At 35.9% G+C, this 27,446-nt stretch overlaps 1 protein-coding gene across 37 annotated transcripts in view; it reads right to left on the reverse strand.

Moving 5' to 3' along the window:
- The window catches only part of PTPRD (protein tyrosine phosphatase receptor type D), a 1,218,182-nt gene that overhangs the window by 1,053,820 nt on the left and 136,916 nt on the right, over positions 1-27,446 (reverse strand). The window contains exon 1 of one of the 37 annotated variants that reach the window (XM_068927743.1): positions 5,048-5,175. The exons of the other annotated variants lie outside the window; for them this stretch is intronic. The gene's annotated coding sequence lies outside the window, so the exon portion shown is untranslated. Of the gene's footprint in view, positions 1-5,047; positions 5,176-27,446 lie in introns of those variants that run through there. 37 annotated transcript variants of the gene reach the window in all.

Consider the following 27,446-nt stretch of genomic DNA (forward strand, 5'->3'; position numbering starts at 1 on the left):
TGACCATAGTTACATAACTGAAATTTATCTAAATCCTGCACTTTAGTAGATACTACGTTGTAGAGGCACACCAATGATAGCTGCCCGTACTGTAAACCATACACTTGCGCTGATGACTTGTACTGATTTTAATTTTGAAATTTAAAGTTTTTATTATTTTCCGTTTTCCATTTCATTCAAATAACAACTATAATATGTAGTATTTATTTTGTAGCTCAACAGTACGTTTCTGAATGCTGAGAAAACTGATTGCTTATCTATCAGGACTATAGCTAAAGAATGATATATCATTTGAAGGACCAATGAAAAATTAATATTATCAAAGAGTTATCAAAGCTCAAAGTCAAGAGAAACAGTGTAAACATTCTGCTAGCCTCTAATTTCTAATCTCTCCAACAATCTGTTCAAAATTGGACTAAAATATTACCTTTATTCTATTGTTAATGTTTAGAGTGGGTGTTATTCAAACGGCTCTACTGTTTCTATTTCATAAAATTATAAATGGTGCTCATAGTAAAGTTTTCAAGAGCATGTTTTCAGTATCTTCCACATAGTTTTTCAAATAGTATGAGAGAATTATTTTCTTCTACAGAGCTTCAAGTTATTTTTGAATAAATGCTTTTTTTCCTCTACCTGTGCATAAATGGCTAACTCCTTATTTTCCCAGAGGGGTATGCCAGCCAAACATAAAACTGAGTCAGCTTAAAATAGTTCTGTGTGGTGGAAGGGGGTGGAGGTTGATATTTTGCACAAAAGCAAAAATTATGTTTCTTATACACTGTAAATGGCTGAAATTTGTGTGAAGCTCAGCCATTTATTAAGTTATTCAAACGACTTAATGACGTAGTCTCCACTAACTGATGCTGGCATACATTTTTAGGTGGAAAACTAGGCAGAAAAGGAAATGATAATGGGGCATATATCCACAGTCTTTGTTTGTGGTAATCATCTAAAAAGCTGATGTTCTACAGGAGCTGATTTTACGTGTTTGCTCCAGTTACAGCATGTTGGTTATCAATAAGTACTTGTGCCTAGTAATTGTAAAGACATCAATTTCACTCTAGTATTTCTGATACAAAGTTTAGGAATACCACTAATGCCACGGTGACATCAGCCAAGCAAGAACCACAAGGGAAAATGTTATAGTAGTTATCCTTGCCCCATAAGAGGAAGGCAGCCTTGTATGGATGTCCGAAACCCAGCACCACATCCCGTTTGTGTGTGACATATTAACATGAACATTCTTGAATTTCAGTGACTGTCTGAATATTTGCAATCAACAAATATTATTAAATGATTTCAATACTTGTTTCTGTTACAGTGTTAGCTAAATTGAATCGCACTTATCTAAAAGAGATGCAAATGGTCACTGTTGTGGTCAATTGAATGGAAAGAATGGATGAGTCATATCCCAGTTTCTTTCTTTCATACATTTCACAAACTTTTTTTACAATCAAACCATGTACAAGTTGTTCTGTAATGGAAAATAGGCTTAGAAAATTTAAAAATGTGTTCAACACCTTTGGCTGTCTTTCTGAACCAAATTCTAACTCTAAATTTTGATGCTTTCCCTGCTTCAGTCCCAATAATGTTTGAAATGAAGAACACTGAAAGAAGTCTAAAAGTAGATATATCATTTTTCTCATTACCACTTGTGTTCTGCCATGAGGATTACAGTAGCAACAGTATCACATTAATAATAAATATGTGTACAACTATATCCCACCCTGTTTTTTTGGAAACAACAAACCAACGCTTGCTGGGTAAATGGTGGGTGGGAGGTAAGCTAAAGCTAACACAAAATACAGATTAATAGAAAAACATGCAGACACACATGTTTTGAATAAATCTTATTTCACTATATAACGAAGAAAATATATAGTAGTTCTTCACAATTTGTGATCACAAAGACATACAGACTCTGGGAGTAATACCAGAGCCAAAATTAAGGTATAGAGAAAAGTGAGGGACAAGAATTTGTTTGTGTCGTGTCGATTTTTTCTTCCAGAGCCTTGACACCAAAGAATGAAACTTAAGCTGTCTACAAATGCAAAGAAAAATGAAACAGATAAAAAGAGCCAAGAGAGTACAGATCACAGAAATCATCTAAAGTGAGCAGTCCTCTATCTTGGTAGGGGGCACGGAGGAAGGAGGAAGAGTTTAAAAATGAGAGTTATTAAAATTCTGTTCCTGCAACTATGAATTCTTTGAAAGCTGTAAACACATTGAGTGATTCAGAAGTGGGCAATTATCTAGAAGACAAAATGGGTATAGATGTAGCTACTTTCACCATTGACTGCTACTTCTATGAAATAAAAATGGTTTACTTATATATATGTATATTCTGCTTAGCTTCAACAGCAGTGCAAAGTGCAAAGCTGTAACAGGAAGAAATGAATCTATATCTTATAGATGTTACATAAAAAGACTCAAAAAAAAAGAATGCTGAGACTGCAATGTCAAGCACTTCAAAAATAATGCTAGACAAGAAAGCCGTTGCTTTCTGCTACTTGGCAGGCTTTAAAATAATTTCAGTGCTCAATTTCAGGCTCAAAACCTTCCGTGAAGAAAAGCCCCTCAGACTATCCTAAAATAATCATCTAGGCAAATTCAGCAGGAACACAGAGACTGACATGAAAGTCTAGTCACTTTTGAGGTCTAGAATATCCAGTCTTTTGATCGTGAGATCATGAGACTTTTAGGGAAGTCCCTCCACTGCTCAGTTCAGGATACAAACTTAAATCTGTCTCTGACATCTTAGGTAGGTTACCAGTTGCTACAGTACTACACCAGGTGGACATCCTGTCCTCCAGCCATGCTGGTCCTCCTCCCATGCTCCCACTTAACTGCTTACTCTTCAGCACTCAGTCTTCACTGTTTCTCTTTCTGCTTTATAAGTAACAGGATGGGAGCAAGAGAACAGGAATGGCAGTCTTTGCCCCTGAATCTCTAGGCTGAAATACACTGGTTCTGGACAGACTGTTCAGAAGCTAGTTGCTACGTAGCAACACTTTTTCTATTAAAAAAAAAAAATATATATTTATATTAATAATTTCTTCTTCTTTTTTTTTTTGTTTTTAATTCAGGATGAAATCCTAGAACATTGTAAGAATGTTCTTGAACTAACGTTTCTAGGCTAATGATGACAAGTAACTGACTTCTTTGCTGTTGGGAACTCAAAAAAAAAAAAAAAGTGACTCAGATATCTGACATAGATGACTTCTGTCTAAATTGTTTAAAGCTTTCAAAGTTCCAAAGAAGCTGAAACTATCACAACCCCATCAACAGGCATTGCTGTATTCACCACAGCACAAGCCAGAACTGTCCAGTGAAACAAAACTGAGAGATAAATGCTTACCTTGTAAGGAGGAAAAAAATAAAGTTAAAATAATAGAAGCAAATAATACAAATATGCTAGCTGAGTTAAAATAACAAAATAGGTAGAAAAGGTTTGAAAAAGTCAGATGTACACAGGTAATTACTTTAACGACACAGTCATAAGCAAGGCATCATTGGCAGTTTTTTGTTTGAAGCACAAAAAATGCAATTCTCACCATGAAAGTACACTCATACTGTACAGAAAAAATGTTTCAAAAGTTTCCTCCCTCTGAAATGTTCCACATATTACTAGGTAAAACACTAATAGATAGGATTCTTGCATTAACAGTTTATTTACTTCCTAATATCTTCTTTCTTTATACAGATTGTGGGAGGTTTTTTTTAAATTTTCAATTTTACCATCATTAAATAAAAAAGTTAACCAAATTGGAACTATCAGTGGACAAAATAAGAGAATCATTGATTATATAAATCATACAGTAGCTGTAATTTCTTAAGATGTTAGTAAGAAGGAAAGCTCTTCAGATATTTTTTAAGATAACTCTCAGGTTCAACAGAAGTGGTAAAAGGTGGTAGAGTGGTATAGTATGTTCAAATACCTCTCATAGAAAGCATCCTTAAGGCTAATCACTTTTTTATATGGCTAAGACATTTGCAAGCCATCTGTGCAAAAGTAATAGGCTGCTTTTCCAGTTTGTAGCAGCAGTAACTCTAGAAGCCTAAATGCAAAACACAGAGGCGAACCCAGCAGAATGGATGAACAAATCTCAGCATAAATGAACTGCATAAAATAGGAGTATTTACAAGGAAGTAGTGTCTTACATGTCCATCCACAATTTTAGTGGAAGACCTTTCCTTCCACTACCGACTGAAGAAAATGGGTGTATGAAGTATCTAATCCATAATTCCTTTATCTTGACTGTTTAAGACATATGTGGTTCAAAAGATGTGCCTAAAAGAAATAACATACTTACTTAGACATATTTCAGCAGAAATTTGGGGAATAAGAATACAGAATTAGAACTAACTCCAGAAAATACACAATGTTCTCACTGAAAGAAACAACAAGAAATTAAACTGTGATTATCTCTTTTGGGAATGAACAACAGGACTGGGGAGCACAAAGCAAAAATAACCTTTCCACAGCTCAGTTTCAAATTTCCTTACTCTTAGACAAACATTTTTCAAAACAAACAAAAAAAAAACCCAGCCACCGACTCCCTCTTGAGATGTATCCTTAAATCTCCAGAGTCCTCCTGTGTTCTGGGAGCAGAAAATAAAGACTCCCAGGGAAAGGTTTTGAGTTGCTTTCCCAGCGTTTCATGAGCATTCATGTTTATATGGAGGACAAAAGTGGTACAGGTACCTAATATACATATTATCGTAGTCATTATTCCATGACCCCAGAATGTGACTTTCTCAAGGCTATGCTATTGATTAGCCATAATTTGTTAAAATTCTGCTGTCAAACATGAGTAAAGAAATGTAATGCCTTCACTTCAAATGATAGGAAAAAAAAAATGTGTTCTCAGACTAAGTGGCACACCCGTGGTGGCACAAAATCAGTCAAAAGAAAAAGCGCTGAAAAGCAGAGCAAAGAATTTCTTTGTTTTCCTGTGATAGCTGAAATCTCATAGTTCTTTGTATTACAGCTTGCATGGTAATATTATACTCCCTTTACAGATCTAAAATGCAGAGATACACTTACCTGACTGCAGGGGAAAAGATCGGAAGCTTTTTCCTCCAATACGTTCCCCAATTATCTGCCTGCATTTCAGGACTTCTGCAGTAAAGTGTCTGGCTTTTTTCTGCCTCTCCTTCTCCAGCAGAATAGTAGAGGAGGAAACTCAGAGATCTGAATCCTGTTGAGTGTCCTAACCTTTATGCACATTCTTCTAGAACTGGGCTGCTCAGCATCATCTTGAGGAGCAAAAATATGCACTGTTATCTAAATGAATTAGCTCAGTTGTGCTAGTTCTCACTTGGTTATAGTGCAGCCAGATGACAAGGTTTCAAATGTGTTAACTTGTGTCATAAAAGGTGTTAAAGAGATTTTCAGTCACAAATGAGCCAGCAAAACAACTCTTTTGCCAGTATTTTGCCCCAAATATGGACCTTAACAATAAAAAAAAAAAAATTAAATTGTCTGAGCCTGGGCTGACTGTTCAAATCTACATATGTGAACTAGCCCAGGAACATTTTCTGCAAGTACTCAAAGTCAAGTCAGTGGGATTGCTCGCAGGCTTCTCAGTGGGAAAAGACTGGCAAAAAATCTAGCGCTGTCTAATATATGTTCACATCAGGTTGCAAGCTACGTTCCCGCTTTTCATCTGTTATAAAATAAATAAGCATATCCCTGGGTTATTTCATAAAGTAAGGAATGAAATACAACTGGTAATGTTAGGGACAGTTTAAGCTATTGAAAATATTATCATAAACAGGAGCCATAAATCTTTGCAATGTCTGTGTACGTAGGATCTTGGCAACAACAAACAAACACAGAATCGGTATTAAAATATGCTCAGAGAAGGTAACAAGTAAAAACTAAATCAGTTATACTGAAAGGTGAAACAACTACAAATAAATTGCCAACCTGGATTCCTTTGTTTCAGACAAACAGCTTTGACTCTTCTCAAGAAAAATAATCTAGTACCTATTGTTTATAACTGAATATTTTTAGCAGGCTGGTAATTTTCTATTGCACATTTCAGTTAATAGCTCAGAGTTGTTTGCAAAAGAACTGCCAAAGTTGAAAATACACAGTAGGACTCAGCAAAGAAGCTCTGTTTAAGACTAGTGTATGTAGGCTTTAATCTCAAATACCCTTTTCAAGCTATTCAAGCCATGAGCATGCCTGAATACATGATTATAAAAGGACTGATTATTCATAGTATCCTCATACATTAGATAACTTAGGGTCCTGATTTCTCACTAGATGATTTTGAATAATCAATTTGGATAAATCAAAGAAGAGCACACATTTTTAAGTAAACTATTAGAAAAGACCTCAAACAAAACGGTGTTCACCTGTGGCCAGAATGGCATTATTTCCGTGAACACAGGATTTAATGAAATGTGATTTCTTTTCTGTTCATTTCCCAACAAACACTCTTCTGTTTTTACACACATCTTGGGATATAAGCAACGCCACACTTTTTTCTGATACCCACGCCCATAAAGTCTCCCTTTCCATGCAACAAGCACAGCTGCCCAGGGCATGTCTGAGAACATGAGAAAGGGCAGGAAGGAACCACAATACCTGGGGACACTGTGCAAGATGCACCCAGGACTGCCCCTGCTCACTACATCACAGCTGAGAAACCTGTTTTAAATAAATACTGGAGAAATCTACCTTTCCATCATATTTCTCTGAATTTGGCGCAGCTCGAAAGTTATTGGTGGGTGGGGAGATCGGGAAGATAGCATAAGTATGTAAGGTTTGTTCCTGTAGAAAACTGGGTAAAAGAGTTTCCAGGAATGATAGGAAACTTTTAAACTAACAGAGTAATAGCTCTCCCAGGTGAAATATATCTCACGCTATATAGGGTCACATTATGGCCATTAAACTACTTAAACAGTACTTTTACGGTAATTAGGTACTGAGCATGCGAGACAACTGTCCCTTGAACACTGTCAGTTTCACAGCTTACAGGAAAGGCTTAGTATATATAAAGGATAACGAAATGATCTACTTCATTATTGATTTTCGTAACATTCAAAAATCTTTTCTTCCTCTCATCATCACAGTTTTCTGATATAATTAATATAAAATTATTTTCATATGATCTTATATCATATAATCATTTTATATCATATATTATTAAACTTGATAGTTTTGAGTTTAATTACTTGAATAAATGAGTCTTTTGCCTTTTTGTGGCTTTGGCCCTATGATTCATTGAAAGGCAAATATATTCACCTAAACCAAAAATAATTGTCTGAGATAACATCTTTCAAAGATAGAAATAGATTGCACTGCATCACATTTCCATTAAAGACAGAATGAGAACAATATGATGTATTTTAAGTTGGGAATGTATAGAGCTCAGCTAAAGTTGTGAGTTGCAACTGAGGCAAATACAATTCCTGAGGTCATATTTTAAAACAGAATTTTAGGGAGAATCAAATGAATCTTGATATCGGCTTTCATTTTTAAGGCATTAAGTGTAGAAGATGGTGCTGAACAGTTGATGCAACTTCTTTACTTCTCATACAACATACAAAAAATTAACAACGAAATTGACTAACATGAAACACAGTGCATTGTTTAATCTTTAGTTTATTGAGGAAAAAGAACTCAGCTATCATATACTTACAAAACTAACCGGATGCTGTTTTAGTGTATTTTCTCATAAACATAAAATAACATACTTTTTTTCATAAATACATAATAAAATTATTAAATACTTGACTTTCAAGCAAAAAAAAAAAAAGGTGAGCGGTTTTCTTGGTATTTGTTTTTTTGGGGTCGCCTCCAATGCTGAAGTCAAATGGAATTAGTTGTGTTCTATGCTTTTGAAAAGGATCGCCCCCACCTTAACACCACCCCAGTCTTTAGCAAACTATTCCTAATTACGCTGGTGTGTAAATTTGGCTCCCTATATTACTGAAGAAATATAAACCAACTATAGAATAAGAAAGAAGTAGGCCAACCTGTATTTATAGGCAATTTTCTCTTGGAATCTGCTTTTACCCTTTCAGCATCTCCTTCACACCATTCCAATTTCAGCCAAACAGCTACAAAACTGTGATTTTTTTTTTCTTCAAGTTTGTATATTTTATTCCTGTGACATTTGCAAGAATTAATTGCTGATGACAGCTATCTCATCTCTCAGCATAATAAACCAACCAAGAAAGAATGTTTCAACTCACAGGTACTGTAATTTTAGGAAGAACAAGAAAAAACAGACTTCGTCTCATCACTCTTTATTGAAATACACTTTCGTCCATGGGTACATCTTTAGCAAACAGAATGCAGTTTTTCATCTGACAGCTGAATCGCAACAAAAGCTAACAATTACATTCCAGATGTGAATTCTCTTACCTATGTATACTAATCCTTGTGAAATTTAATTTTGCTATATTGGCTAAATAACAGACTACATTTTAAAAACATATTCACAAATCAGACTTATGTTTTTGTTCCATGGAATTAGCTATTGTTTTATACCACTTTCTTGGAGGAAAAAAAAAAAAGCACACACTGATGCAACTTTGATGACTAAGCCTACACAAAAATAAAAAATTATATATATTCTAGAAAATCTGTGATCACAGTTTATGGGTAATGCTCAAAAAAATTTTCTAGACTTTACACCTTTTGTAGGAGCAGTCATACTTGATATTCTCAGAAATGCAGATTAATGCAGAATGTAACTTGCAGCTCTTACAGAGGGTCCTATAAAGAAGCTCTAGGTCCAGACTTCTTCAACAAAACATGGTCATCTTATCCCAAAGCTTTATCCTCACATTGTTCATTCTAAAAAGCAAAGTTCTACACTTTGTTTATCAAAATTAAAATATATACAGAAATATGTGAATGCAATTAAACTGATTAGGTGTTTTGCCAGTGCTGAGTCATTGATCTGAAAGGCAAAAGGTTAGAACTATAAATGCAACATATAAAGGATGACTAAAATCCACGTTAAAATAATTATCCAAAGGCAACCAGACTATGCATTAACATGATTGCTGTGGTTACATTTTGAATGTTCTATTTAGGGTCAAAACAAAGCTATTTATGTAAACGTAGGAAGTGAAATATTATAGGCTAACTGTTCTAAAAATATACAAATTCTCAACCAGAAATCTTTGCTTGTCATCTTTACTGCCTCAGCTGCTACAGTTCTTCAGATCCTAAGGTAGGAGAAACATTTGTCTGGATTCTAACAAGGCAAAAGAGAAAACTAATTTTCTCAAGAGGAAATAGAGCAGCTGTTGGAAATGATGGTTAATTTTACCAGTCTGGGAAAGGGAAAAAAAAAAAAAAAAAAAGACAAGCATTCAGTGAAGAAAGAACATTAGCAAATTAAGGGAAGGTAGTCAGCTTCCCATTACAATAATTACTCAACATTATTTTGATTAAAAAATGCATTTTGATGTATTTGTAATTGTAAAACCTGCTGTAAGGTTCATATACTTTTGTAAGATAGCATTTCACAACAAAGTTTAGCTTCAGCTATGTCCAAATTTCACAATTACTTCAAGCACTGAAAGCATCCCATGTTTTAGAGCATCTTACCAGATAAGGAACTTTTACTCGTCAATGATAAAATAGTATGTACAGTTAGCAAGTCTCTAAATCAACAAGACACTTCTTGAATGGGGCAGGGACCCTAGGAAAGAAGGACACAGAGAAAGCAGAGATACGGAATGCCTTCTTTGCTTCAGTCTTTACTGCTAAGGCCAGCCCTCAGGGATCTCGGACCCTGGAGAACAGGGAAAAAGTGGGCCCTAATGGGATGCACCCATGAGAGCTGAGGGAGCTGGCGGACATCATTGCTAGGCCACTCTCCATCATCTCTGAAAGGTCATAGTCATCAGGAGAGGTGCCTGAGGACTGGGAGAAAACCGGTGTCACTCTAGTCTTCAAAAAGGGCAAGAAGGAGGGGAGCCAGGGACAGTCAGGCCAGTCAGCCTCACCTCCAGCCCTGGAAAGGCAATGGAGCAACTCATCCTGAAGGCCATCTCTAAGCATGCGGAGGACAAGAAGGCGATCAGGAGGAGGTAGCATGGATTCACCAAAGGGAAATCATGCTTAACCAGCCTGACAGCCTTCTGTGATGGGATGACTGGCTGGGTCGATGAGGGGAGAGCAGTGGATGTTGTCTCCCTCGATCTCAGCAAGGCTTCCAACGCTGCCTCCCGTAACATCCTCCTAGGCAAGCTCAGGAAGCGGGGCTGGATGAGTGCACGGTGAGGTGCTTGAGAACTGGCTGGATGGCAGAGCTCTTCAATGAGTTGTGCTCAGCAGTGCAAAGTCTAGTTGGAGGCTTGCAGCTAGCAGTGTGACCCCCAGGGGTCAATACTGGGTCCAATCTTGTTCAACTTACTCATTAGTGACCCGCATGAAGGGACAGAGGGCACCCTCAGCAAGTCATGATGACACAAAACTGGGAGGACTGGCTAACCGGCTGACTGCTATTCAGAGGGACCTGGGCAGGCTGGAGAGATGGAACCTCCTGAAGTCCTACCAAGGCAAGTGCAGGGTCCTGCCCCTAGGGAGGAATAAGCCCATGCACCAGGACAGGTTGGAGGCTGACCTGCTGGAAAAGCAGCTCTGCAGACAAGGACTTGGGAGTGCTGGTGGGCAACAAGCTGACCGTGAGCCAACAATGTGCCCTTGTGGCCAGGAAGGCCAATGGGATCCTGGATTGCATTAGGCAGAGTGTTGCCAGCAGGTGGAGGGAGGTGATCCTGCCCCTCTACTCAGCCCTGGTGAGGCCGCATCTGGTGTTCTGGGTCCAGTTCTGGGCTCCCCAGTACAAGAGGGACAGGGAGCTACTGCAGTGAGTCCAGCGAAGGGCACTGGAACAAGTTGCCCAGAGGGGTTGTGGAATCTCTGTCCCTGGAGATATTCAAAAGCTGCCTGGACACGATCCTAGATAATGCACTCTAGGTGACCCTCCTAGAGCAAGCAGTTTGGACTAGATGATCCCTGGAAGTCCCTTCCAACTCTAACCATTCTTTGACTCTTTGTCTCTGAGAAATCAACAGGACATATAATGCTAATAACAGCTATATAAGACTGATATTCCACTATTTCTACAAAAATACTCATTATCCTTAACCTTAAGGATACTTTCACTTCAAAACCTTACATGCCAAGGAACAGATCTCTAGAAATTCAAAGATAATTCAGTGTCAAAAAATTACACAAATTTTGTTAGTGTAATCTTCCTGTTTCCCAAGAAGGTGAAACACTAACAATATTTCATAATGTCACTAAAGACTGAAATTCTAAGAATTTTTTTTTTTGAAAAATATTTCTACTAATTAAGCTTTGTCCCTGGACACTCAAGATGTGGAGAAGGAGGATGAGAAGCAGAATTTTGCAGATGGCTCTCTGCAACAAACAGAGAGCCATCAACAAACCCACAAACTTTTTTTTCAGATTTTCAGTACTTTGATTCACCTGGAATATCAATGGACAAGCTCACCATTTCTCATCCTTTTTCTCCTGTCTAGCAGCAATGCCACTACAGGTAGTGAACTTCTGTAGTCTGTGCCTTTAGGAAGTTGTGGATGCAGATGTCATCAGCGAGTTTGAAAAGGTAAGAGACAATTATGGACAATCATGGGCAACAGGCTCATAAAAGGATATTGACAGAAGGGGCAGAGATGTCCCTAGTCGAATCTGGAGGCTGTTGCAGCAGCATAATGTGCATGGGCTGCAGAGAGAGGTCAGACTGCCTCCACGTAGCCTCTCCTGCAGCTACGGTCAGAGGCAGAGCTTGGTCAGACGTTGACAATCAAGATCATGGCAGTGCTCATATTAAGTCAAAATCTGTCCCAAAGTGTCAAACCAAATATTTTGTTGAGATGACACTTCTTCCACTGCTAAAAGGCACAGAATAGATGGCACCTAACATCACAGACCCCTTTCATACAAGCAAAGAAGAGGGATGGGCAGAAGGTCCAAGGAGGGAAGCAGGTGTGAGGGACACTTGTGAGGTGGAGCCACCTCGCTCCTTCTCTTGTTGGGCTGGGGAGCCGATTCTGCGGATGGGCTCCATCACATGCCTTCCCCTCTCACACTTGTGATTGATCCTGCTTTCCCCTTATCAGCCATCCCGCCTTCCCTACCTCCCGCTGTCACTATGGGGTCTGATAAACTAGATCTGACCCTTTACATACAAGGGCTTAGAAAGTTTTCTCTTTGGACTAAATGGCACAGGGTGTTATTGGTGTTTCACATCTCTTATTGTTTCAGCTAGACAAAGTTAATTCTGTTATATTACAGTTTAGGACTGCCCTATGAGAATAAAAATAGCATGATTGCAGCTTGTCGCTAGAGACCAATTCGGAGGAAAGGATTAAAAGATCAGTTTCCTCGAGCTAAATGGGCTCCTGTGAACTTATGAGGAAAGGAGGACCCAGAGTTCTACAAAGATTGCTCTTTTGGTCTCTATCTCTTCCCTTCTCCTCACAGAGAAGTCATCAGGGATGAAGGACTAAGATAAATAATTTGGTTGTAAATTGCAAGCCTTTTTCATGGCCGCTGGAGCAAGTTCAAAAGCCTAATGTAAATGAATGCTGATGCTCTCTAGCATTTCCATAAGTGAAAGTGCTGCCTCCCTTTAAAAATCCATATGAAGACTTTGGACTAGATAGCAACACATATAACAAACTCCCACATATGTCCAGATCTCACTGTGAGATGTGAGCTCTAGGCACTGATATTTAACAGAGAGATATTCTCACTGTTGCAGATCATTTCCATATGCTATTTTTATCTCCTGACCTTCCATCTTTTTCATCTTTTTTTTCTTCTCAACTGAATTAGGGCAAACAGCAAATACAAGTTTTTATTTTGATTTGCTTTGCTTTGTTTCCTGGTTGTTTTTATATATTGGAAGAAATAATGTGTAACACTTTCCACATTTATGGCTAGTGTAAACACTCTAACATAAAGTGCACAAAGTAATTTTATGTACACCAAAGCAATGGCATCTGAATAAAATGTGTTTCCTGAAAAATATATAGTTTTGCTCTACATCATACTGCTTAACTGATACCAAATTCAAATCTCAGAAAATAATAGGGAAAAAAGATTGATTCTTATTTGCTGAAATTTTCTAATGTGGGAAGAGGCTTTATTCTCATATTCTCATTTTATAAATTGGCACAACCCTTTTCATGCTCAGATATAACTAGCTGAATATCCACAAAATCAAAAAACTCTACAGAATATTAATTTTCTTAGAACCTGATAAAAATGCTGATCCAATCTACTGAAATAATGTGAACACAATGGCATCCATTGGTTCAAATTAATGGCAAGAGTTTTGTCAAAGTTAATGAATGACACCGTTTGACACAGTGTATAGGAATTATTATCAGATACCATGGTTGTACATGGCTGCACTATAAAGTGCGGCTAAAAAGTAGGACACTAAGAAAACTAAAAATAGCTTTAAAGGGGGAGTAGAGAGATGAAGTTTCTTAACGAGTGGTTCATTTAATGTGTATTTCTCTTTTCTTACAATTGTTGAAGGGTAAATCTAATGCAATCCCAACTGTATTTTAGACTTCACAAATCGACACAATTTAGTCTCAGCTACTCACAAGCCATACATATGCAACAAGCTTGGCTTTTTATATTTTCATTGTGCTGTCCTTTCCTGACATTGTGCATTAAAATGACTGCAGCTGTCACAGGAAAACCAAGCTCCCTTAAATCTTAAAAAAAAACCCATGTTCAGCAATAGATGAAAACTAGAGTGACAATTTCAAGACAATTCAGATAGAAAAATAATGAATAAGTTTTTTTTTTTCTCTTAGCATGATTAATGGACTAAATCTTACAGACAAGAAAAATGGTGTTTGAATGCCTTGGCCTCTATTTTCATAAGGTGACCATTTTGTGGTCTATCACAGAATAAAAAATAGGAAGACTTATTAGATGCTTCCATCCCCTTGCTGATGCAGGTTTGTTCCCTACCTTGTATTTCCAAGTACTTTGTCAACTGTAGCATCAAATGAATCAAATGACAGGCTTTCTACCACTTTCTTGAAGAGGCTTTCCTACCTCTAACAGATTCTGTGAATAGAAAAATTTTGCAGATATTCAGTTTGAATTTTCTATTTGCAGTGTTTAATCACACTACCCAAAATTAAATTTTACATAATTACAAAACTCTCCTCACTCCTTAATCTCTGCATATTGAAGTGCTTGCAAAATGGCATCATATTACATTTAGAAATTGTCTAGCTGTTAGGCATACATTTAACCTTACACAAAGTACTTTTCCATTTTTTCTTGTAGGGCCCAGCTTTAGGCCCGTAGCCTTACAAGGTGCAATAGTGACAATAAGCCCTTCATCCAGTTTTTAGCATTTCTTCTCTTTTCATTTTATCTTCTTCCCAACTTAGAACCTGATAACAATGCTGATCCAATCTACTGAAATAATGTGAACACAATTGCACCCATTGGTTCAAATTAATGTCAGGATTACTAGTAACTTGTACTTAATAGTGTTGCAGCATCATCTGTCTAGAACCACTTATTTCCACATATCTATATCCACATGTCTATATCAAGAACTGCCTCAGACAATTTCAATTGCCATTTCTAGCTGCCGGGGTAATTTGAAATATTTTGTTAGTCATTAGGTCAACACTTGAAACAAACAAACAAACAAACAAACATAACTCATCCAGAAATGCACAGAAGGTATTTCCTCTCATGGTTACTTCACTGTGTTCTTTCTCATCTTTCTTCTATTTCACTATGATATGTTATTCATACCCTTTTTGTTAACTATTTCATGTCCATTTGCCCTAGTTTCTGATGAAAAAGACTGATATAAAGTTAAATTGAAATAAAGGGAGAAATTTTAAAAAAAAGTGTACATAACTTTGAAGTTTTTTTGTAGAGGAAAAACAAAGTCAGAATTGCTATTTTCTAACTGAGAAATAAGTGACAAAGGTTCCAAAAAATCTAGTAATAGAGACTTTGGTAATTTATATTATGCAGTCTCATAAAGGTTTCATCATTTCAGTATTTTCTGTACTGGAGCTTGCTAATAAGCAAGACCACAATGCAGCATAAAAATATTATCAAAGAAAGTTATGGGTTCTTGAAACAAAAAAAATTCCAGAGGAGCTTCTTATGTAATAAAGTAATTTAAAGAACAGGGAACTCATAAATAACAACTAACAACTATGATATGCAAGTTGGATAGTAAAGACACTTCTATAAGTCACAAGGGAGAATTACAGCGATTAATGGATTAATCTCCCATCTGTAGCAAAGAGTAGATGAAAAAGTTTACCCTGATAAAAAAACAAACATACACCATCCTCTGCCCTCCAAATCACAGTGAAACCAAATTAATAACTTAGATAAAAGCACGCTTCCATATAATTAACAAAATGCAAAAGAGCTTTTGTACAGAACAACTGAAGTGAAGGCAGGTGTAAACAAGCATCCAAGCTGTGCTGGCCAGCTACGACACTCAAAGTGACCCCTTTATAGCTACTTTTTCCTTTTCCTTATTTATAATTAGTTTTGTTATATCTAATTGTAATCTGCATAGTGAGACTCTGATTGTATTTCAGCAGTTTTCTTCCTACTCTTTTTCACCTCCAACCTAATCCAAACAACATTTTGATCCTTGATCCCTGACTGAGAATGCAAGAATGCTAAGAACTAATTTAAAATGTTAATAATAAACTGTTAATAAATGTTAATAAAACAAAAAAATCAGAGGATACAATCCCTAGAAGGCTCTCTTCTTTCCCATGTTGTAATTAGAAATGGATTTCATACTTTTCCAAATGCTATTTAGTTTAGCTTACCATTAGGGTAGGAAATGCAATAGAAATATCTAAGAAAGGAGTTTTTCCTCAACCCAGAAAATAAATTTAAAATAAAATTGTACATTGCTTGACTCTTTCCATAACAGTAATTCAGATAACAGTCACTTCAACTCTTGCATTCTTTTATTCATTATCTTATTGACACGGTAAACATTAGAGAAACTAAAACATTTTAAGAATTATGAAACCTGAGCTAAAACATGTCAAAATTATAAACAGAAAATAATTACATAGAACAAGCAAATAGAAGAATTCTCTTTAAAGAATTCCCATTAAAAGCATCATAAAACTATACTTTTGGCATAAAAATTGGATGAATGCACTGGTGAAAATAACTTCTCATTACATCACAATTCTTTTAATCTTGCAAGCCAATAATGCTCATGACACTTTGCTATCTATCACATTCTTTGTAATTCAATAACTACAATGTCAAGCTTTTTCTTTCTTTTAATTTTTTTAATCATTTAAGAGACATCGTATCTCAACTGTGAGATGTGACTGAATGTACACTAAGATTTAAATTGAATTTTGCCTCCTGAAATGTATGATTTAATATTTTCAAGCTCAGAAAGGGCAGATGGTGAAAGGCCAAAGTCTATTTGCCACACACTAGTAGTGCATATACACTACTGAATTTCTTTGCTATCAATCAGAGTTGCTAATTTTTATACGAGTTTAGAAATGATGAATAAATGCAACTACATTTCAAAATGCATTCAAACAGCATGTGAGGTTGAAATATCCATTAGCCTGGGAAAAAAGATGCTTTCTCACTCTCTCTCTCTTCCTCCCTTTTTTGTTTTTTCTTTCTTTCTTTTTAAATTTATTTAACTCTATGAGGCTTAAAGATTCTATAAATATACTCAATTGTTCCATATAAAACTGTAGAGAATTAGGAATGAATGTTAAAGGAATTCCTTTCCTGATGAATATTTCAAAATAGAAGAGAAAGGTCTGTAAATGAGAGCAAAATAAATAGATAGATAGATGGACAGATACTTGTATATATACTTAAATGCCTAGAATATGAACTAACTGTCTTGGAAGGTCTCTAACGATTTACGATTGGCAGCCTTTAAAAAGAGGAAATTAGAAACCGCAGATAGAGAAAAACTGGATAAAAAGCTGCAGAAGGACAGGGTAAGCCTGCAAAGCAACTGCTTTTTATGATACTTCAGTTCCCTATAATAAATATCTTTATGGATGACTGCATGGCCCATCAGCGAAGATGACTAGATTGGCATTGCAGAATTTCATCTGCTCCTCCAGTTCGCCGCAGTCAGCACACTCTGTTCCCTCATTACCTACTTCACAGCCACATAAAGAAGTATCCTATTGGAAAACTCTTTACTGTGAAGCCAATTTTCCCTCTTGCCAATGAGAATGATGCAGAGATTTGTGCTGTCATGAGGACTCAGTGGCCATAGAATAAGGATTTACCCCAGAGAAAAGACAGGGAATCTGAGAATGATTAAAAAGAGGTAACTAAAAAGAGTGGGGTAGAAAAAAGTGCATTCTAAAGAAACAGAAACATGCAAAAAAAGTAATTCAGAGAAGACAAAAAGCTTTAATTTCTTTAGAATGTTCTTTGAAATAACCTGCCTTGAGAGCTTCAAGTCTGAGACAGACTTCCTTTCTCTTTGGGGACAGAAGGAATATTTTCAGCCGTTCTTCTAGGGAAATTCTTCTATCAATCATATGAGTGACACCCTGTATATACAGCGCCAGAGCCATCTCTGTTAAGATAAAGCCCTGCATCGGTGACTCCACAAGACCTATTTCAATAAAATCTTTTGTTTTTCTTTTTGTTTCTGTATTATATTTTCCTACAAATGAACGGCCTCTGGATACAGAGTCACCCATAGGTATGAGATAATTACCCGATCCAAATTATTGAAAGTATTGCTTGATTTACTCTATAAACATACAGAACCTGAATGGTTAAAATTCAGTATGATAAATTCATATATTGCCACAAAAGTAGTCCAGAGACCTTCCCTAAGTAAGCACTAAATATTACTGAAGTAGACAGCTAAAAAATAATAATGGCCTTGGATATACTGCAAGGTAAAGATGACCATGGCAAAGAATGAATAATGTTTCCTGGCACCAATAATTCCACCTCCTGAGAATTTACTCATACTCACTGTGAAAGTAGCTATCTGATTTACAGTCAGACTGTCACAACATTTGCAAATTTCATTTTTATCACCATTCCTTTTGAACATGCCATAGATATCCATGAACATATCAGAATACTTAATCGTTTTATTAGATAAGCCCTTTGCGATAGTTTTATGCAGTTGCATTTTATATGACTGCATTTTTACAAAACAAGACAGTAGAGAATATGTATCGAAATAAAATAATACATCTTTAACACAAAAAAACATAAGGTCAATTGACAAGTGCCTTCAAGCAAGCAGCCAAGCAAATTCATATTCTGCTAATCAGCTTTAGTATTTCATGGTAATATCATAACTGTGAAGATTTCATTTATTATAATCTGCTGAATTTATATTCTTGATTTGATAACTCTTTAATACTCTTCTAATACATTACAATGGCAAATATTTAAGTCTGAATTTAAGTAGTATATCAAATACCAATTCAAACCATCAAATTACATGTTTGTATCATTTTCCCAAGTCAGTTCTTTTTCTAATCCTAATGAAAAAGCACGATATGTGCAGAATGAAGCAAAGTGGTTAAATTTTCCTTGACATGCAAAAGTCATTTCAAGAATACAGATGGAATATATCCTGTGCTGACAAAATAAGTATCTCGAGAAGAAATAATGCATTCTGTACTATGCAAAGATCCCTGTTTTTTTTCCCCTTGTCCCTAATTGAAAGACCCCAGGAATACATTATCTTAATGTCTCTTTGAATATATCCTTTCTGAACATTAGAAGAATAGTTGTGCATTCATACATGGGAAAGCTAAGGTAAAGCCCTGTTTTCTGTATGGGAATCTACATACCTTTACTAAAACAGTTTTGAGGAAAAAAAATCAATACGCAATGGATTTGTTTTTCAAGTGAAATTATACACAGTTTTACATTTTACTCTGTAAGGAGGAATAAAAGAAAAAGGCTGATTAAAAAAAGACGTCCCAGCTTCTTATATAACTTAGCGTACAATATTTAATCAGCAGTATCACACATGGCATGTCATTAACCAGCTAGTTATAATTCTTTATACCAACTTTGAAAGACATGAGGCTTAAAAAAAACATCGTAATGTTCACTGTTTCTGATGCTGGTGCAAGAGTTTAATTATTAAAAAAAAAAAAAAAACACTTACACTTTTAGTAGACTATTCCTAGTATTGCATTTATCATATTAGAAAGAATATTCACCGTTTCAAGACATTTTGAGAGAGGAAGAAGAAGCATTAAGTTCTTGGGAGATAAATGATTCAAAAAATTTCAGAAAAGTAACATGCAGTGAAGAAGAGCACTGTACAAGCCTTTCATAGAAGAACAGCATTAAAGAATATTACCGTTGCAAAGGTGAGCACTAATAAATTAGGACACCACTCCAGGCGTTCAGATAGGCTATCCGTCCAACGTCACAGCACTCCTTTATGGTCTGCTATCAGCCCCATGCCCCTGTCCCCTCAGACACATCCTTGCCCATCCTTGATTTCTGAATGTCATTCCTTTCCTAATAGTATCAGCCACCTTCATGATACGACTACATTTGATTTTAACTTCATCAGCTGGGTAAAAGGAAAGGGAGCAAGAAAGAACATGACACTCAGCTGGTCCTTACAGTTTTTACAGAAGTCTTTGCTTTGGTCCAGGTGGACAGGGTCCACCTTCTCTCGTAGAGAACAGATTTATCAATAAGATAGAGGTTTCGGGTACCTAGCACCTCCACTGACTTTGGGTTCATTTTCACAGCTGCAGCAAAAGGTACAAGCTACCATTACTATGTTGCCTTTATGCTAAAGCATGCCAGAAGTACCAGTGCTCAGTGAAATAGCTATTTAAATATTTTAGTATCAGAAAAACTCCAGACTTGTTGCAGAGGAGATGGTTGGGGAGGAAGGACTAGAACTGTTTGATTTAATGTAGGGGAGGAGGGAAGGGCTAAACATAGTAATGACTTCAGAGGGCAGTGGGGGAGGGATATAGAACTGTACCAGTCCTGCTTCATCAATCACATACAATATACTCCACAATGCAAACACAAATGGGAAACCTTACCAGACTTCTAGTAAATCCAAGCTTGCCAAGGCAGAAATATAACATGGAAATAATTGTCTTGAAAGGGTTACAGAGTTTGGCAAAACAATGAGTAACTAGGATTAACTGAAAATAAAAAAAACTTTCCTTAAAAAGGAAAGTTTGGGACAATAGACCTACATTTATGTAGGAAAAAGGAGATAGTATAAGCACAGACAAAAAAAAGAAAAAAAAAACAGGTTTATCTGAAGAAATAATTTGTTCAGAGTAGAAATAACCTCAAATGGACAATATTCCCGGCTTCTTCAGCTAGCCCCCAAAGAATAAAGTCACTGAATATCAGCATCAATAAAAAGAAAAGTGCTTCTCATCACACATTTTCCTCTGTAGTTGATTCACCTTCCCAACTCCTACCCCGTCATTAGAGGGCAGGTAACTCCTGCCACATTTACGGTCTCTTTTTTGTGTGTGTTGTATTAGCATTTGTGAAACAGGAATAGCAACATTTCTTCACTAGGGCACTGTGGGACACAAATCATTAATAGCAGCAAACTATGGTGGCATTTGCTAATGGAATGTACTATAACAATATAAAGTGTTGTTATAATGGGAATTGCATTACGGACTTCACACTTAAGAGCCTTTCTGTGTGTGTATTTAGGCAGCAATTTTGAAAACTGTTCCACTGTGTGTACTAGTAAACTGTTCGTGCTGTTTATGATTCAACACAACGGGCAGAATAAAATCTACCTAAGTTGAATAAGTCACAAAATACCATAATGAACCTGGAGTCAAACATTCGACAGAACTTTGCCACAGTTTCCAAATGCTTTGTCCAGTCCAATGTCCTATTCCATTCCAATTTTCCAGTCAAGCTGTAGGTGTCATAAACACCATCAACACTTTTTTATAGTGACACAGAAAAACTGTTCCTGTGGTAGTAGATATTTGCTATGCATTTTTATGAGTCCACATTTCAGGGAGGAGGGGAGCCACTTCCAAAGCCAAGTGTGTAGTGGCTGGCTCCATAGTAAGTCTTTAACATATCAACAACAGCAGTTAAACTCACTTGCTCAGTGAGACAAAACAGACTGGTAAAACCTTCACGCGTCCATAGTATACACACATCAGAAAAAAAGAACTAACACAATAGTGAAAAAAAGGGGCATTTCAAAGGAAGTTATATGAAAAACGGTCTTGCCTAAACTAAGAAAATAATCACCATTGTGTAATTTGGATGCAACTGCATCATTGTAATTAAGATAAAAATGAAGACGTAAGTAAAAGTTCAGGTGTTTTCCTCATCCTGGGAAACAGTGCTTTTATTCAAATGATAGCAGGAAATAATCTTTGCAGTTGTCTTGACACAGTAATGAAAACACCTGAAATCCTTGTACAGATGAGTACATCAAACAGCAGTAATAAATAATTTTCAGCTGGATTTATTATTAGTTTGAAGTCAACATTATCACTGGAATGATTTAGGCCCACAAAGTACCTAAGCTAATAAATATTTAATAGCCATGGACACTTACTGTATTTTACACTTGTCAGAGGCATAGGCTGTTTATAGCTGAAGATGTAAAAAATATTTTGCTGAGCAAACTTGAGCAGCAAGCTTTCAACTCTTCTTCCTCTCAAAACTTCATACAGTTAAATTTCCAGGGTGCAGTGCACTGCGTATTTCTGGTTCCATTTCACACATTTCTTCTGGACATTCACATTCTTCCTGAGACTACTGAATTCACTGGCCTAATCTTCCCTGAGTGCCCTGAAATAAGCATGTTTAGGCAGCACAATAAACACTGTGTGAATAAACATTATTGGCACTTCTGCATGCTGCAATGGCGGTACTTCTGTAGAGGTAAGGTACCTCTGTTCATGTTTACACACGTCTTAAAAGGGTTACTCTGCGGTTTCCAAATTAATCTACATAAACACAATAAAAATGAAATATATGAATCCTTGGTATCCCTAATCATGCATTCTTTGGACAGAAAACATTTAGTATACCTTTGAAATAGAACTAATTAAAAAATTACATCACAAATCTACTTCAAATTTTCATCTTCATCACAAATAAAAATTACTGATGGCTGCTTTTCCACAGGAAATTCTACTTTCCTTAAAAAACAAAAACAAAATACCTTTTCATTGGAAAATCTAACAGGACATCTGGAAAATATCATATAACTCTTTTCTCCAGCAGCTTCTGGAGTAAAATCTCATCATACTTTATTATCAAAAACTGTCCCCCCTCTCCTCTTCCTGGGACATGCATTTTTGCATGACTTTACTCTTGAATTCTAGTTCCACCTTTTACATTGCTTCACTCTGATGATTCAGAAATTGCTTAACCTTTAAATTACCCATTTTTCTGCCGAGGGGTTATACTGTCTCTTGTGTTTATCTATAACCTTTAAACAATCTATTCAATTTAAATACAACATTTTCATTAAAATGATAGCAAGTATTCCAAGTACAGTAATGCAACAGCATATATTACATATTTTTAAGTATTTTAAACCAAATTTTTCCCTTCAGATATTGGAAAACGTTCTACAAGAAATAAATCTACAATCTTATAAAGTCCTAAATGGAAGAAACAAAGTTTTGGAGAACTGAATTTTCTGTGGATACTGTGGGATTGAATGTGGGTACTACTTCATCTTCGAAGCCTCTGTAATCATAGTCTACTGCTACAGACTATAGGCTCACTTTATTCAGAGAACTGTTTACATAACCGTTGTCCAGTGTTTAGTTCCCAGCTATTTCTCAGTTTCTGCCAGTCCCCGTGCCAGCTTCTGGCAGTGGACCATTCCTTCTCCCTGCCCTCTGCAGGACAGAGCTTCCTCCAGCTCAGCCTCATAATCTAATGCCACAACAAATAACCTATCGTAGCCATACAGTCTTCATATTAAACACATATGCATATTTCACATTGCTTCACACCCCAGCATGCCTTATGCCTTATATTGATTTAGTATGTCATATTCATCTCTGATGAAAACAAGCGCGTACAAATGTATCCACCTTATTGAAAGACAAGGGAAAAAATACATAACAACCTTTTCAACATACTGGTCAAGAGCTATTTGCATTCTAGGAATCAGTGTCTGGCACATAATTCAGGTCTAGATAAGTAAAAGCAAAACGTTTTAAGCAGTTCTATGCCATCCTATCGCATGTCTACTGTACACATGCCTTCTGGAAATATCTTACTGGAGGTTAAGAAGGGCACGCATTTAAAAGTTTTTTTATCTTTTGGTAAAATGTGCTCATTTGCTCAAGAAATCCCATTCATGTATTTTTCCCTTGATATACTTTCTAAAAGGAGAAATAAAATAACTTCATTTTAACGGTGATATTTTGCAGAATCTGTCCACGATTCTAACACACTATAAATAATAGTCATTCTTAATCCTTTATACTGCATTAGAGTGAGGTGGCATAGGAACAGGATTATTTTTAGTATGGATAAATAGGTCTCCCTCACTATTGCTTAAGTCAGCAGCACTTAGTGCTAAAAAAAAAAAATCAACCCAGCTGGCTGTGTAGACTCTGTAAAATCCCAGACTATATCTATGGCTTAACGTTTCTAACTTATTAATTGATCTCTGTAGTTGTTTCCTCCTCCAAAAATCTCATTAAAGATATAAGTTAACAAGTTCTAGTTTTGCATACTAACAGAATATGGAAATATGGATACACTCATACCAGTACGACAAAACACAGTTGTGGAATAACTGTAATCTTTTCGTGAATTTCACAGGTTCAAAGAACCTGAACACCAGGAACACCAGGAATAATAATTCTCGTTGCATAAGGCTTCTGAAATTAAAAAAAAAAAAAAAAAAGAAAAAGAAAAAGAAAAAGAAAAAGAAAAAGAAAAAAACCCAAAACAAAAAATGTTCAGTAAACCTAAAGAAAAAGACGAAGCCTTTTAGCTAAATGAATAGGAACGTAATACCGTAATTCATTTGTGCAGGGTAGTCAGCAGCTTCTAGCAAGAAATAAAACCCACTAGCATATATGAAGTCAAAGCAGGGGTATATAACACTACCTGTATCTCTAAAAATTATATATTTGATTCAAGTTTAGTTCCAAACTTAAGTATCGTAGAAAAGTAACCGAATCAAAACTAAAGCCTTCTTAGCAACACTGGAACCCATAGTAAGATTTCCAAGCACAATAGCTAGAAATACAGAGTCTAATGGCCCAGCTTCCAAGTATCACTAATATTTTAAAAACAGAGGCTGTTAAATATATATATATAAGAATTATATGTGTACTTTGAAAAAAAGAGTGAAAACTTCAGTTAAAAAGGTTAAAGAAAAAGTAGTGCAAAGCTGAGTGAAGTCATTGTCATTAACACATTAGCTATAAACCCATCTTTAAAAGGATGTCTCCTTTAAAATAAAACACAGTACCAATGCCCTGAGTACATCTTGATTTGGTTTAGCTTCAAGATACTGACCTGCACCCAGCGACAGTGCATTTAGAACACACTAATAAAAGCAATCTCTAAGGACTGAAATTGGGAATAAAAATCACGGTCCTTTCAACTGGACAGGCCTAAGAAAAAGGATACACATTCCTTTGGGTACAGTAAGCAGGTGCTGAAAATATAATAGAAATCCTACAGGAATTCTGTAAATAAATGGCATTGTATTGAGCTGTCCTGCTAATAATAACCATTTCAGGTCAGATACAATTGTCAAAATTGGACATTGTAAATGAAAGGAAATTATTTGAAGATAATACAGACAATTTCCATTCCTTAAGTTTAATATTTTGCTGATCACCTCGCAAGTGCTGCCAGATATCTGTGGGGAGGCAAGCAGGCTGGAGATGCCCTTCTCTGGGTTTTCAGCGTGCATGGCTCGTAAGCACGCTCTGAGCACTCGAAGTTACAGCCTTTTTCTGGCTGTAAAGCTCTCCTCCTCGATTTTCAAAGTACTGTGCTACTCCAAAGAATATATGTGGTTGCTATCCATTGATTTCATCTTTTGTTTATTTTTTTCAGAACATAATTCTCTCAAGTTACATCTGTTTCTAAAGCTTTCTTCTCTTAGTTGTGGCCTTCTTCTCTTAAAAAAGGGTAAGAATGACTACTCATTTTAAAGGAACTGGATAGATTTAGAGTCTTTTTCATCACTTCTACTAACGTAGTGAAATACCTACTTGAAGTATTAAAATGACCCCAAAAAGCACATTTTAGAAGAGGGTAGAATAAGTTCAGGTATACTGAAATTCTGAAGTACACATAAGCAGTATTAACAAAGGTACTATATTTTTCATACAACATATTTCCTTTTCAGTACTTTGCACCCTGCACTTGACAACACCCTGGAATGAGTAGCACCATAATTTGTAGACACACAGAAAGAGAGAAAATAAATGAATAAATAGATTCCAGATACATTTTAGAAACTTAAATTGTAAACTCATTTTTTTGTATAAAAGCTATTGGTTAGTTTAGTCACGCTTACATTGCTTTGTTCTGAACATCACTGAAGGACAAGAGTTATTATTTCAGCATTTGAACCAAATTCTGCAGTTCTGTTTCCTTGCTATCTAATTGCATGTGAATTTATTTGACAATACTTTTAAAATTAATATCATAGTCTGTGGATTTTACTGACCTTACAAAAATTGTTAGATCAGAAATGTTGGTCCACAGGAAAAAACTTCAAAGCTTCTGAAATCAGCTATAAACACAACACACATTCATGGAAAAATGAATTTCACAGACTAGAACACTTACCAAATTAGGGTAGGTGGAGTATAGATAAATTTGGAAGTTTTCTCAATAATTTCACTGCAGAGAGAACTTGCCCCATAAGAATTTTTTTTCTATAGAGGACTTTATCTTATCTTTAAAATTACAAGCTATTTGCTATTTCCCGTAAAAGAATAAATAAATAAATAAATAAATTGGCATTTCTATCCCAAGAGCTGAAAGTAAATAAATGAGCCAGGAACTATAACAGAAAGAACCTTAAGGGAATCAAAAGAAACATGCACAGTTATGTTGTCTGTCAGAGCCATGAAAGTTTATACAGGCCTGCTTAGTTGTCGTCTTTTTTTTTCCCCCATCCATTGTATATAGTAAACTTCTAACAGTAGAAAGTTTCTGATGTTTAATTTCAAAGGCTGTTGAATAGCACTATCGGTCACACTGTTACCATATTACTACCAGAGACAAAAATGGAAAACTGTGTTACTTTTTAACAGAACACTAAATATTACTTATTGAAAATATAGCTGAAAAGTATAATGAATACCTTCTGTTACACTGGGGTAACAGCCAAAGAATGTATGTTAGTCACAGCAGCCTATGGTCAGTTATAAGCTCTACAGTATACACTTTGTATGTTCCAAGAACATATAAATGTTCATGCTTTTGACTGGAGAAATACCTCAATAAAGATAAAAAAAACCCCAAACATTTATTTCGTAGTCCATATTTGTTTCTCAAAGTACATCCTTTACACCTCAAGTTACTGCAGAAAACACTCTTCTCTCTATTTACAAAGTAATCATTAACATCTGCATTGACACAGAAGACTTTTTCATCTCAGCAACCATTATTATCATAATTCCTACAGGAACGAAAATTTTTGACTGACTAGCCATTGTAAATGGTGATACAACTAAATAAGATACTGTCAGTCCAACTTAATTGCTTAAGTCTTTTTGCTCTCCTCTATTAGTTCTCTGGAATCAATATATCTTAATGATCCTCTCATCTTCCTTTGATGGCTTTTTTATTTTGTTGTCCAACTTTTCAGAATGTGTGATAACACGTATGGCTGGTAAGCTACATTTTTGTAGCAATTCAACATTTCAGTTTTTAATGTCTTACATTTCCGAATGATGTTATTTCTAACTTCAAGTTGGAGGGGAATATATCAGAATTCCACTCTGAAGAACACAAATTAAAAGCAGATGGAGTTAAAATAGGAATCATCTAAGCATCAACAGAGAAATGATAATACAAGACAGGCATATTTATAACGACTGGCTATTAACTAACTGCCCCCCTAACTTTGTACCTTCCTTTTCTAGACATAAAATGAATTGTACATTACTTGCTCTATCCCATTCAGATTAGGTGAGTAATTTTTTTTTGTTTGTTCTCAAATCATAGTACAAAATTATCATAATTCCTATACTTTGTGCCTCAAAGACATTTCCGTCTTCTGGAAAATTTTATACATAGAAACATAACAGGAACATGAAGAGGTAGAAAAGTCTGTTTTCTTGAAAGAGTCAATAGATTTATTATATTGTACTTTAATCCAGGATTCATGAGAGATTAATTTAACTATAGAGTGCAGGAATAGGAGGCATATTGCCTTATGTGT

The sequence above is a fragment of the Struthio camelus genome, chromosome Z (genome assembly GCF_040807025.1).
Source record: "Struthio camelus isolate bStrCam1 chromosome Z, bStrCam1.hap1, whole genome shotgun sequence".
NCBI classification, from domain to species: Eukaryota; Metazoa; Chordata; class Aves; order Struthioniformes; family Struthionidae; genus Struthio; species Struthio camelus.